A 14,584-nucleotide genomic window follows, 5' to 3' on the forward strand; every position below is an offset into this window, starting at 1 on the left:
GACAACTAAGGATCAGAAGTTGCCTGGGTGCAAGAGGATCTAATCCTGCTGACTCATCTTGAAAAGGTAGCGCAGGTCTGACCAGGCGGTGGTGCAGTGGATAGAGCATTGGACTGGGATGTAGAGGACCCAGGTTTGAAACCCAGAGGTCGCTAGTTTGAGCATGGGCTCACCAGCTTGCAAGGGGTTGCTGGCTTGAGCGTGGGAACATAGACATGACCCCATGGTCGCTGGCTTGAAGCCCAAGGTTGCTGGCTTGAGCCCAAGGTCACTGGCTTGGGCAAGGCATCACTCACTCTGTTGTAGTCCCCCCTCCATCAAAGCACATATGAGAAAGCAATCAATGAACTAAGGAGTTGCAACAATGAATTGATGCTTCTCGTCTCCCTTCCTGTCTGTCTGTCCCTATCTGTTTCTCTCTCTGTCTCTCTGTCCCTGTCTCTCTTGCTAAAAAAAAATAAAAAAAATAAAAAAGAATAAAAAGAGAATGATAGCTCAGCTCTGGCCCTTGTCCCCTAGTCCCCTGGTCGGCAAACTGTGGCTTGTGAGCTACATGCGTCTCTTTGGCTCCTTGGTGTGTGGCTCTTCCACAAAATACCACGTGCGGGCGCTACCTCGATAAGGAATGTACCTACCTATATAGTTTAAGTTTTAAAAAATTGGCTCTCGCCCTGGCCGGTTGGCTCAGCGGTAGAGCGTCGGCCTAGCGTGCGGAGGACCCGGGTTCGATTCCCGGCCAGGGCACATAGGAGAAGCGCCCATTTGCTTCTCCACCCCTCCGCCGCGCCTTCCTCTCTGTCTCTCTCTTCCCCTCCCGCAGCCAAGGCTCCATTGGAGCAAAGATGGCCCGGGCGCTGGGGATGGCTCTGTAGCCTCTGCCCCAGGCGCTAGAGTGGCTCTGGTCGCAACATGGCAACACCCAGGAGGGTCGCAACATGGTGACGCCCAGGATGGGCAGAGCATCGCCCCCTGGTGGGCAGAGCGTCGCCCCCTGGTGGGCGTGCCAGGTGGATCCTGGTCGGGCGCATGCGGGAGTCTGTCTGACTGTCTCTCCCTGTTTCCAGCTTCAGAAAAATGCAAAAAAAAAAAAAAAAAAAAAAAATTGGCTCTCAAAAGAAATTTCAATTGTTGTACTGTTGATATTTGGCTCTGTTGACTAATGAGTTTGCCGACCACTGCCCTAGTCCATCATCACTCTGCCTGCAAACAAGGCCTCCCCCATGGGAACAGTGGCTGTAATGGCCTGTAAAGTCTCCCGGCTTCCCCTCTTGTCCAGCTACCGCTCAGCCTTTGCCCCACCCTGGAATGAGCCTTCAAGGATGCAGCTGTGACCACTAATGTCACCAGTGGTGGGATTCAGCCGGTTCACACTGGTTTGACAGAATTGATACCTAATTTTTTGTTGAGTTTGGCAAACGGTTCTTAAAATGGCACTTGTAATCAGGGTTCTCTCTAAGGTGGGCACTTGCCCAATGAAGAAATCACAAATTTACATTCCTTTCTCTTTTCTAATGGTCATCTGTACACTAAGCACCTGTAGTGATGTTCGTTCCATCCAAAATTTGACAGAACTATGTTTGTAATATTTATTCATTTCACAGAACTCATTATACCTTTAATGAAATACAAGATTTTAATTCCCTCATGTTTGTTACTTCAGTAAACAAACATATAACATAAAGAGGAAAGGTGCCAAACAACCAGGGGGTGACAAGCTGTCATTGGAAATACCTTAAATAACAGTTTTATTGTTTTTTTGTTAGGTATTATTTAATACTTTTTCATTAATATTTTAAAACTTTCTTATAATATAATGTAGTGTTCTGTACCTCTTTTTATTATTCTTAAGTATTAAATGGATGAAATAATAAACTACTTTTTAATATATCTTTTTTTATACTTAAAATGGTCATTAGGGCAGAATCCAGTTGTTAAATTATTTGAACCTCGCCACTGCATGTCACTGCCTCCATGAGTTCCCACTCCACACTGCTCACACACACCTTTACTTTTATCTGGATGTCCTAAACCACATTGTGTTTTCCTGCAGGTTGATTCTAAACATTGGAGAAGGTTGGTGAACCGTGATGACACTGCTGCAAGATGCAGACTGCTTGGCCCCACCCAGAACCTCAAGTCCGAGGTCTCGGATTAATCTTGGACATCTGTATTGTAAATGAACTCCCAGGGAAGGCCAGCTTCTGGGTCTGCCCTCCCTCCACCCTCCACGGAGTGTGCTGGGTTGGAGGGATTGAGTGTAGTATCCCTTGCCCCCTGATGCCCACGCTGTGCTCGTTAGACTCAGAGACACAGACATCACAGTTCGGTGGTCATGTTAGGACGAGAGCTCAGAGATGCAGCCAGGGCCCAGCCTTGAGGAAAGGGGGTGAACCAGGTATTAGGGTGCCAGGGGTTTGCCAGGAAAAGAGGTCAATGGGGGATTAGTTCAGGTGCAAAGTCAGGGAGGACCCATTCTCAGGGCACGGAGGTGGGAGGCAAGCCACAGCCATAGGCCCTGAACAAGACGCTTGCTCTTGCCACGGAGGCCTGGAGCAGAGAGGCGGAAGGGCAGGGCCTCCAGGATTTACGAGGCCGCAGGAGGGGTGCGGGAAGGGCGCCTCGGCCCCACCCCACCCGCGCAGCCGCCAGGGGGCCAGCGCAGCGCAGCGCAGCTGGGCTGTCAGAGGTGGGCGGGCTGCACCCGGGAGCCTCGGGCGCCTCGGGCGCCGCCGGGCAGCCCCAGCTTCGCTGGCTGTGGGCGCAGCAGACACTGCCCATGGGTCGGGCCCGGAGTCTGGGCGCGCTGGAAGCCGGTGAGTGGAGGAGCAGCCGGGCGGGACGCGCACGCTGTGGGCCTGGAGGGGTGGCGGCGGGCGCGGGGACTGGAGGTTGGGATGCGGAGGTGCGGGCGGCCGGGCCGCTGTGCGGGGACGCGCGGTCTGAGTCGGGGCACAGGTGCGGGTGGGTGACGGTGCACGCGGTCAGCTGGCTGGCGGACCCGGTGGTGGCTCGTGGGTGGGGCTGCGGGACGTGGGCGCGGGCGCCGGGTGCTGCGGGCAGAGGACCGGCCACACAGCAAGGGACCAGCTCTGCCGTGCCCGCTCCCTCCGGTCTACCGAAACTTCGGTGGAAGGGAAAGCCAGCTTGCACCCAGGCCCTCCATCCCGCGCTGGACCTCAGTTTCTCTGTCTCTGAAATGGGACCAAGAAGGTTGACCCGCCAGGTCATTGTGAAGAAGGGGAAGGGCCTTGTTTTGGGGGAAGAGGGTGCTGTTGTCTCTGAAGCTGGAGTCAGATTGAGGAAAGGACCAATGCTGCCATCAGAGAGCATGAGAGACAGGCTGCTCGCGGTTCTGTGTGTGTCCCTTACTTACTGAGAGCGGCAGGGTTAGGTCACCCTAGTCTGCTGCTCTCTGTGTTTGGGTGGGAAAGGGAGGCCTGGAGGCGATGTGGTAGGGGAATCTCCCTAACCGCTGTGTGCTGTGTTTGGGGGTTGGGGGGGGGGGTACACAGTATGGAAGGAATAACAAGGCAGTTTGCGGTGGTGAAGGGGCGCACCCCAGACTCTTCTTGCTTCCCAGCCACAGTGAGGCAGGTGTTCTTCTGGAGCCAGAGAAGTGCCCTGGGAAGTTTCACCTGCCTGGTAGGGACTGTGTCCCCATCTTACAGTTGAAGTAACTGAGGTTTAGGGAGGTGAGCGGACTTGTTTAAGGTCTGAGGACCAGGAAATAGCTCAGTGGGGGTTTCAACTGTGGCCAGATGTAAGTCCACTGGCCGCCGCGGTGTACATGCAGGTTCCCGTTGGATTCGGGCAGATGGTAAAGGAATTGTGGAGCCAGAAAATGGTGGGCCATTCTGTTTATTAAAGTCTCGTAAGGGTGGACGAGCAAACAGGCAGGGAAGACCACCTCTCTCTCTCTCTCTCTCTCTCCTCTTTCTCTCTCCAGACTCTCTAGCAAAACAGGCTGGAGGTAGGGGGACCCTTTTCCAGCAAACAGTGGCCCCTCCCAAGCAGGAAGGCAGTCTGCAATTTGCGACCTGCCACCTTGAGGGGAAGCACTCGCAGCCTTCCAGAGACTATACACACACATGGGGCTGCCCCGCGCCAATGCAAAATACAAACAAGCAAACCTAAATACACTTGTTTACCCAATATTCCACTCTCTTAGGATTGCTTGCTTCACAATCTATACCACAGGTGGTGAAGGGGCGCACCACAGGTTCCCTGTGCAAGGAATGAGGTGCATTATATAAACAAACTATAGCAATAGCACAAGTTATACACTTACAAAGGTGCTCTTCACAATGTTTCCCTGAGCACTCTGCCCAAGGTCCTACCTGGAGGCCCATCTCTAGCCCCCTACTCTACGGTAGGTGAGAGGGCCTGTAGAGTCCAGTGCTGTGTCCATGAAACCTTAAAGTGCCCTTGCTACATCTTTCCAACTGGATGAGAGCAGTTTTCTGGTGCAGAAGGGCCTCCATTGGAGCTGCCCCCCACCATCAGCATCCCTCATACTGTCCAAAGGTGGCATGTCTGTTCAACAAGGGAGCCAGTGCCCCCCCCCTGCTTACAGTTCAAGCACGTTACACTGCTCAATGATAAGTCCACAATAGACAGCTGTATGGCCAGTTGCCACAGCCACCATCACAGCCGCCTGGCCCATGCAGGTTAGAATTTGATTCGGACAGACGGTAATGAAACAACCAAGCCAAGAATTGCTGGGCCATTAGCTTTAATCCTAGCTTGCACTCGGCGGGCAAGAAATACACACAGTGGGAAAACACTTCCCTTTCCATTCAGGGTTCCCAAAGCCACCGACTTGTCTGAGTTTCCTAGAATCAAAGGTTTGTACCTTACCATACCTTATTCACCTCTGTTCCCCATCTCCTTCTCTCTGCACAAACTTGTTTTTCCTTCAGCACTCCGCCATCTTGGCTGCTTCTCCATGTGGCCTTTCTCTGCTCTCCTCCAGCATGAGCTCCTCTGCCCCATTTTATAGTGTAGAAATCAAAACCTTTAATCCAATATACAGGCCTAACCTGTGGTGGCGCAGTGGATAAAGCGTTGACCTGGAAATGCTGAGGTCGCCGGTTCGAAACCCTGGGCTTGCCTGGTCAAGGCACATATGGGAGTTGATGCTTCCAGCTCCTCCCCCCTTCTCTATCGCTCTCCTCTGTAAAAAAAAAAAAAAAAAAAAAAATAATAATAATAATCCAATATACAAACAAGGAAGTCTCTGATTCAAAGTCACTTATCTGAGGCATAATGGGATTCCTCATGAGAGTGCACATGCAACCACCCCACATCATGCAACAGTCAAGGGTGTGAGGAAAAGCTTAGTTTTGAAAAGATCTTAGTATTAAAAGGGTGGGAAATAGGCTATAATGACCCTGCCTGCTTACAGCCTGTCCCCAACACCCAATGCAAACTATAAGCGACCTAACATATATATCGTATTTACAAACTTATTTGACCAACAACAGCCCAGCTGTCTCTGTAAATCACTAAGGTCCATTATAGACAACTAGGTTCACATAGGACCTCAGGCTTCCCCTCTCATCCCTGCCGTCACTGCAGCTCTGAAGACAATGCCCCCAGGAGGAGTACCTGACGACATGGCCAACCTCTCCATCTCTGCTCCGGAGAGCATGATGCTGTCCACCCCTATGACCCACAATCGCAGCAAGCCTACCAGGGGCTTAGTAGGTACTCTTTGCTGCTGGGGTTTTACCTTCTGGATGACCACTGGCCAAACTCTGAGTGTGTGGATGGCAGCTTCAGTGAGAGCCTCCTCATCCTCAGAAGAGGAGCTGGAAACGCCTGCTCCCGCCAACTCACAGCCACTCTGCCAGCACAGCTCCAACTTCAGCTCCTGTGGCTGCCGGCTCTCAGCCTGAAGCTGAACCCACAGTTGTTTCTCCAGTAACTATCACTGCCAATGTTCAACTTTTAAGGCAAATTGTAATTCACGAACCTGTAGATTGCTCCAGTTCCAGGCGCTGTCGGTGCTCAGCAGCTCTTGAACCGGTTGGCCTCCTTTTCCAGCGCTTGCTCCAGTTCAAGCCGTTGTTGGTTTTCAGCCTTTAGCCTGACCTGCAGTTTTCGGATTTGCAGCTCTTTATGAAGGTTTTGACCTTGGGCAGCCTCTCGCACAGAGCTCTCAGTTTCCTCTCGCAGGGCTGTAATAAACAGCCAGCCCACGGTCCCCAAAAGGAATGCCACAGGGAACCATACACTGGGGAGCAAGAACCAGCCCTCTACCCTACCCCTTAAGGGTGGCGGCAGCTCCATACTGATCTGATCCAAACCCTGCCAGCTGTGCCAGATAAAAGGCCAGGGGCCACTGCGATGGTCACGCAGGTTCTCATTGGATTCTGGCAGATGGTAAAGGAACTGTGGAGCCAGAAAATTGTGGGCCATTATTAAAGTCTCGTAAGGGCAGATGAGCAAACAGGCAGGGAAGACCACTTCCCTTTCTCTCTCTGGATTTTTACAGGCCTCCACCAGCCTTAGCAGGGCTCCCAAGGCCCTCAGTTCTCTCTTTCTTTCTCTCTCTCTTTCTCTCTCTCTCTCTCTCTCTACAGACTCTCTAGCAAAACAGGCTGAGGGAATAAAAAAAAACCCTTCTCCAGCAAATAATAGCAAACAATGGCCTCTCCCAAACCTGAAGGCAGTCGGCAATTTGCAATCTGCCACCCCGATGGGAAGCACCGCAGCCTTCCATAGACTATATATATACACACACTGCGCTGCCCAGCGCCAATGCAAAATACAAGAGAGCAAACCTAAACACTCTTGTTTATCCAACACCAGGACTGGCTCCAAAAGCCATATTCATCCACTGTGCTTGGCAACCAGTAGAGGCCTTAAATTGTCCATTCACTCATCCAAAGCATTCATTGAGCTCCTACGGTGTGCAGTCTGCTCCTGGCCCCCTGTAAGTGCTTACAAGCAGATGTGGGAAAGGAAATAAAACAGGGTAATTGAGACTGGGTGGGGCAGAGCCTTAGCTTAGTCAGGAACCGCAACCCTGAGCACTGCGTGAACGGTAGCTGTGATTTGAATGGAAGGGCAGAGCCAGCTGGAAAGGTCTGAGGGAACATCAGGTGTTTGACCCCGGAGGCAGGCATAAGTGGTGGATGGGAAGAGCTGCAACAGAGCCAGTGAGGGGAGCTGTGAGGTCTGAAGTTTCCTTTGGTGCAGTGGTAAGTCTTTGGAGGGTTTCTGTCGGTCAAATAAGTTTGTAAATATGATATATATATATATGTTTGCTCGCTTATAGTTTGCATTGGGTGTGGGAGACAGGCTGTAAGCTGGCAAAGTCATTATAGCCTAAGGCTTAGTTTTAAGACTAAGCCTTTCCCGCCCTGGGAAAGGCTTAGTCTTTTTTTGTTTTTGTTTTTGTTTTTTTCCTTGTGGGAGAGACAGAGTCAGAGAGAGGGACAGATAGGGACAGACAGGAAGGGAGAGATAAGAAACATCAATTCTTCGTTGCGATTCCTTAGTTGTTCATTGATTGATTTCTCATATGTGCCTTGACCAGGGAGCTACAGCAGACCAAGTGACCCCTTGCTCAAGCCAGTGACCTTGGGCTCAAGCTGGTGAGTTTTGCTCAAACCAAATGAGCTCGTGCTCAAGCTGGTGACCTCGGGCTCTCAAACCTGGGTCCTCCATATTCCAGTCCAACGCTCTATCCACTGTGCCACCACCTGGTCAGGCTTTCCTGCCCTTTTAATATGTATACTAAGATCTTCTCAACACTAAGCGTTTCCCCACACCCTTGACTGTTGCATGATGTGGGGTGGTGCACTCTTATGAGGAATCCCATTTATGCCTCAGATAAGTGACTTTGTATCAGAGACTTCCTTATTTGTATATTGGCTTAAAGGTTTTGATTTCTACACTATAAAATGGGGCAGGCCAGGGGCTTGCTCTCTCTCTCAGTTCCTGAAATTAGCATTGCAGAGGAGAAGCAGCCAAGAAGGCGGAGTACTAAAGAAGAAGCCAGTTTGTGCAGAGTTTGTGCAGAGAGAAGGAGATGGGGAACAGAAGTGAATAAGGCTGGTGAGGTAGAAACCTTTGATTCTAGGAATACTCGGATTGTGGTAAGGTGCCAAAGAACTGTAAAACTTAGTGTTGGCAACGCCATTTTAAAGAGGACAAGAATGCAGAAGTTTTCTGGTTTACAAGGATGACTGGGTCATTTAGTTTAACTATAGTTTTCTGAAAGAATAAAGGTTATCTGAAGAACTTACTTTCTCTTTCAATAAGAGGCAAAATTTACACACCCTACACTGATTTATTTATTTATTTTTTTGTATTTTTCTGAAGCTGGAAACTGGGAGGCGGTCAGACAGACTCCCGCATGTGCCCGTCCGGGATCCACCCGGCACGCCCACCAGGGGGCGATGCTCTGCCCATCTGGGGCATCACTCTGCTGCGACCAGAGCCAGTCTAGCACCTGAGGCAGAGGCCACAGAGCCATCCCCAGCGCCCGGGCCATCCTCGCTCCAATGGAGCCTTGGCTGCGGGAGGGGAAGAGAGAGACAGAGAGGAAGGAGAGGGGGGAGAGGTGGAGAAGCAGATGGGCGCTTCTCCTGTATGCCCTGGCCGGGAATCAAACCCCGGACTTCCACACGCCAGGCCAACGCTCTACCACTGAGCCAACTGGCCAGGGCTCCTACACTGATTTTTAACTCTTCCTCTCTTCCTGGAATCCTGAGAGTAACATATACCTCTAGACAGAGGAATGGGAGGTAGACACTAGAAGATTTGTGAATGTCTTTGATATGTAAAGCGACATCACTATTGTGTTACCTTATAGGTTTTAATATGTAGGAATGTTTTTATAGATCCTATAGACAAATGTTGTAAGCTTGTTAATGAATTGATTATTGTGTCATGTTCCCCTTCCTTTTCCCTTCCCCTTCCTTTTCCCTTCCCCCAAACCTGTAGGTGATCAAGTCTATATAACGAGCTGCAACGCTATTTCACGAGACCACATGATTTGGGTCAGCTAAACCCCATGTCAGTCATATGCAGCCAGCTTAATCAATAAAACTCCTCAAAAGTTCATTTGAACTTGGTGTCTCTACATAAACCCGTGGAAGTAAGATAGGGTACTTTACAACAGAATGAGTCAGTGGCTTTGGGAGCCCTGAATGGAAAGGGAAATGTTTTCCCACTGTGTGTATTTCTCGCCCGCCAGGAATGAGCTAGGATTAAAGGTAATGGCCCACCAGTTCTTGCTCTGTTGTTTCATTACCATCTGTTCGAATCAAATGCGAACCTGCATTGGCCAGGTGGCTGTGATGGTGGTTGTGGCTACTGGCCTTACAGTTTCAAATCTGAGAATTGAAAGGAAGCCCCTGAGATGGGTGCAGAGGAGGGAGGAGAGGGAGCAGGGAGGAGGCTGCTGAAGTCCTCTAGGGATTTTCCAGGATGAGTCAACAGGCTGTCCCTGTATGAGGTCCACCCCATGGGGCCCACAGCCACCTAGAGGCCTCTTCTGTCTTGGCAGAGCCTGGCAGGCAAGGAAGGCAGGGTCTTCTGCAAGTGGTCCAGTTGTCAGCTGTGGTGGACAGGGGCACCAGGTTTGGGCTCCAGCCCTGCTCCCCTCCCTGCATCCTCCCAGGGGCATAGCCAGGGCACTCCACCCTCCTGTGCTTAGCAGGTGGGAGGTGCCTTTGTAGAGTTTGCAAAGACGGGTTGCTGGGTGTTTGGGCTTGCTGTTCCAGCTGGACTGTGTCCTTTTGAAATGTCCTTTCAGCATTGTTCCAGCCCTCACTTGTGCTTTGACCCAGAAATAGAGTCAGCCATTCCTCTAAGAAACCTTGGTGCCTTATAGTGTGTGTGTGTGTGTGTGTGTGTGTGTGTGTGTGTGTGTGTGTGTGTGTAGTGGGGGAGATTTAGAAGCCAGGATCTGGGTATTAGATGTGCTTGTTGCTACCTTTGCATCCTTGCCTCGGGGCCTGCTCAGTGGACTGAGACAAGAAATTTTGGGGGGTTTTTTTTCTGTATTTTTCTTAAGTGAGAAGCAAGGAGGCAGAGAGACAGACTCCCGCATGTGCCTGACCGGGATCCACCCAGCATGCCCACCAGGGGCCGATGCTCTGCCCACCTGGGGCATTGCTTCATTGCAACTGGAGTCATTCTAGCGCCTGAGTTGGAGGCCATGGAGCCATCCTCAGTGCCCGGGCCAACTTTGCTCCAGTAGAGCCTTGGCTGTGGGAGGGGAAGAGAGAGACAGAGAGGAAGGAGAGGGGGATAAGGTGGAGAAGTAGATGGGCACTTCTCCTGTGTTCCCTGGCCAGGAACACGCCAGGTTGACGCTCTACCACTGAGCTAGCCAGCCAGGGCCAAGAAATGTTTTTTTTTTAATTAAAATTTAATATATCTATCTTATCCATCTCTTTTCTCCCACAGTAAGAACCTAGTTCTCCAAAACATCAATATATTTAATCATTTGCTTAGTCCTAGAATGTACCCAAAATAATTTCTGAATCACTGCATCCAAATCACAACCAACCAAACCCTACTAGGTCAAGTTTAGGATTATTTTGGGTAGTCAGCACTGTGTGGCTGTTACTAATTTGATATACCATTAACTTCATCTGTATCTGTTTGCACACAGTTTTTTTTTTCCTTTTAGTTTTTATGATAATTTCATTTGTTGAATAAAAGTCCTGTCTCTTCTTTCTTGTTCCCACACTGGGGGTAACCATTTGAAATATGGTTTACCATTCCTGGTTGTTTTTTTTTTCCAAATAAGCCATTTATGCATTGTCACAAAAGTTAGCATATCTTGTTTGCTCCTCTATTTTTTTTCAGTTGAAATTATCTTCTTACCAGTTCATAGAATCTTTTCTCATTCTTTTGTGCTTCCATGTAGTGCCCACTGTGGCTGTACCATGCTTATTTGACTGTGTCCTACAGATGGACATTTGGTTTTTTCCAGACCTTTATTAAAAATAATACTAGACCTAGCGTGCGGAGGACCCGGGTTCGATTCCCGGCCAGGGCACACAGGAGAAGCGCCCATTTGCTTCTCCACCCCTCCGCTGCGCTTTCCTTTCTGTCTCTCTCTTCCCCTCCCGCAGCCAAGGCTCCATTGGAGCAAAGATGGCCCGGGCGCTGGGCATGGCTCTGTGGCCTCTGCCTCAGGCGCTAGAGTGGCTCTGGTCGCAACATGGCGACACCCAGGATGGGCAGAGCATCGCCCCCTGGTGGGCAGAGCATCGCCCCTGGTGGGCGTGCCGGGTGGATCCCGGTTGGGCGCATGCGGGAGTCTGTCTGACTGTCTCTCCCTGTTTCCAGCTTCAGAAAAATGAAAAAAATAATAATAATAATACTAGAGTAATGGATAACCTTGCACATAGATTGCTTGTATTTGTGTAGATGTATCTTTAATTCTTCAAAGCAGAAGTACATATATATTTAATTTGTTAGCAATTCCCAAATTTCCGTATCCCCAAACTTTGCACTCTCACCAGTAATATATGAGGGTGTCTGTTTCCCCCAGAGCCTTGCCAATCTGAAAACCAGGAAAGCGTGTGTCAGTGCATTTTATTTATTTATTTATTTTCTTCTTTTCCAAGTGAGGAGGGGAGATACAGAGATAGACTCTCACATGCACCCCATCCAGGGTCCACCCAGCAACCCCCATCTAGAGCTCATGCTCTGCCCAGCTGAGGCCATGCTCCCAACAGAGCTAATTTTAGTGCCTGAGGTAAAGGTTCCACAAAGCCATCCTCAGTGCCCCAGCCAGTGTACTCAAACCAATGAAATCATGGCTGCAGAAGGGGAAGAGAAAGAAAGAGAGGGGGAGGAGAAGCAGATGGCTGCTTCTCCTGTGTGCCCTGACTGGGAATCGAATCAGGAACATCCACAGACCGGCTGAGCCAACTGGCCAGGGCCTGTGTCAGTGCATTTAATTTAATTTCTATTATTATGAGTTAAATTGTACTTCTTTTCATATGTTTATAAGTCATTTGATTATCTTTTTCTGTGAGTTTCCTGTCCATATATTTTGCCCATTTTCTATTGGAGTTTTGGTCTTTATCATCCTTGTATTTAAGTTTGTTTAAAATATGTATTAGATTATATTAGTGTTTTATTTTTATTATATTTCTCCCAGGTTTTTTTTTTTTACTTTGTATATGGTGGATTTTGCCATTAAAAACTTTCTTTTCTTTACAAATGGCCAACAGATATATGAAAAGATGCTCATCTTCTTTAGCTATTAGAGAAATGCAAATCAAAACGGCAATGAGATACCACCTCACACCTGTTCGATTAGCTCTTATTAGCAAGACAGGTAATAGCAAATGTTGGAGAGGCTGTGGAGAAAAAGGAACCCTCATACACTGTTGGTGGGAATGTAAAGTAGTACAACCATTATGGAAGAAAGTATGGTGGTTCCTCAAAAAACTGAAAATAGAACTACCTTATGACCCAGCAATCCCTCTACTGGGTATATACCCCAAAAACTCAGAAACATTGATACGTAAAGACACATGCAGCCCATGTTTATTGCAGCATTGTTCACAGTGGCCAGGACATGGAAACAACCAAAAAACCCGTCAATAGATGACTGGATAAAGAAGATGTGGCACATATACACTATGGAATACTACTCAGCCATAAGAAATGATGACATCGGATCATTTACAGCAAAATGGTGGGATCTTGATAACATGATACGAAGCGAAATAAGTAAATCAGAAAAAACCAGGAACTGCATTATTCCATACGTAGGTGGGACATAAAAGTGAAACTAAGAGACATTGATAAGAGTGTGGTGGTTAGGGGGGGGAGGGGGGAATGGGAGAGGGAAAGGGGGAGGGGGAGGGGCATAAAGAAAACAAGATAGAAGGTGACAGAGGACAATCTGACTTTGGGTGATGGGTATGCAACATAATTGAACAACAAGATAACCTGGACTTGTTATCTTTGAATATATGTATCCTGATTTATTGATGTCACCCCATTAAAAAAAAAAAAAAAAAAAACTTTCTTTTCTTGGCCCTGGCTGGTTGGCTCAGTGGTAGAGCGTCGGCCTGGCTAGCAGAAGTCCTGGGTTCAATTCCCTGCCAGGGCACACAGGAGAAGCGCCCATCTACTTCTCCACCCCTCCCCCTCTCCTTCCTCTCTGTCTCTCTCTTCTCCTCTCGCAGCCCAGGCTCCATTGGAGCAAAGATGGCTGGGCACTGGGGATGGCTCCTTGGCCTCTGCTCCAGGCGCTAGAGTGGCTCTGGTCGCGACGGAGCGACGCCCCGGAGGGGCAGAGCATCGCCCCCTGGTGGGCAGAGCGTTGCCCCCTGCTGGGCATGCCGGGTGGATCCCGGTCGGGCGCATGCAGGAGTCTGTCTGACTGTCTCTCCCCGTTTCCAGCTTCAGAAAAATACAAAAAAAAAAAACACAAAACTTTCTTTTTTTGTGTAGTTGATTTAATCACACCATTTTTAATTGCATCTGGATTTGGAATTCTAGTTAGAAAGTCTCATACTTAATTGTAATGACTTTACCCACATTTCCTTATACTTGTTTGGTTTTGTACTTAATTTTTAGAACCAATTTAATCTATTTCCAAATGTCTATCCTGCTATCACAACACAATTGATTTAGGCTCTCTCTTCTTCAGTGATTGAAATGCACCTGTCTCATCCACTAAACATCCCAATGCAATTAGACCTATTTCTGGTTTTCTAGCCTGTCTCACAGCTTGGTCTCTTCATCTGTGGGAATTATGGGAACACCACTGTGCCTGTGCATGCGAGGGACCAGCGAGAAGATTTTATCCACAACTATTGCAATAGGGGAGGTAGACTGAATTCAGATCCCGTCACTGTGTTTGAATAACCAGTAAAGTCTACGGCCATACCACCCTGAATGCGCCCGGTCTCGTCTGAATAACCAGTAGGACAGATCCTCCTCCTGCTGCTCTTTGTTCCTGGCTATTTAGTGCCGGTGTCTTGTTAGGATCAGATTAAATTTATTGATGAGGCCCTGGCCGGTTGGCTTAGCGGTAGAGCATCGGCCTGGCGTGCGGGGGACCCAGGTTCGATTCCTGGCCATTCGAAGTGCCCATTTGCTTCTCCACCCCCCCCTCCTTCCTCTCTGTCTCTCTCTTCCCCTCCCTCAGCCAAGGCTCCATTGGAGCAAAGATGGCCTGGGCGCTGGGGATGGCTCCTTGGCCTTTGCCCCAGGCGCTAGAGTGGCTCTGGTTGCGGCAGAGCGACGCCCTGGAGGGGCAGAGCATCGCCCCCTGGTGGGCGGATAATTAATATTCATATGAGGTTGAGTCATCTTATCCAAAAATAAGGAATGTCTTTCTTTGTGTTCAAGACTACTTTCAAGAGCATTTTAAAATTTTGCTTACATTTTTTGTTAAGCTTATTCATGAGTATTTTATTTTGTTGATTGCCATTATTTTTTTTCTTTAGTTTCCGTTATACCTTGTAACTGGTTACTGTCTGTGTATATGTTATTGTATTTAACTATCTCACTAAATTTATCTTGTTGCTAGTTTTATCATTGATTCTTTTAGAGAGTTCAGTTATTCTGTCATCTTCAAATTGAAATA

General features: G+C 48.8%; 1 protein-coding gene across 2 annotated transcripts in view; it reads left to right on the plus strand.

The window, feature by feature from the left end:
• Window positions 1-2,709: 2,709 nt before the first annotated feature.
• Window positions 2,710-14,584, plus strand: part of RASGEF1C (RasGEF domain family member 1C) — a 135,634-nt gene continuing 123,759 nt past the window's right edge. The window contains exon 1 of one of the 2 annotated variants that reach the window (XM_066272456.1): window positions 2,710-2,813. The gene's annotated coding sequence lies outside the window, so the exon portion shown is untranslated. The remainder of the gene's footprint in view (window positions 2,814-14,584) is intronic. The other variant, XM_066272455.1, reaches the window with a different exon arrangement.

The sequence above is a fragment of the Saccopteryx bilineata genome, chromosome 4 (genome assembly GCF_036850765.1).
Source record: "Saccopteryx bilineata isolate mSacBil1 chromosome 4, mSacBil1_pri_phased_curated, whole genome shotgun sequence".
In the NCBI taxonomy this organism is placed as follows: domain Eukaryota; kingdom Metazoa; phylum Chordata; class Mammalia; order Chiroptera; family Emballonuridae; genus Saccopteryx; species Saccopteryx bilineata.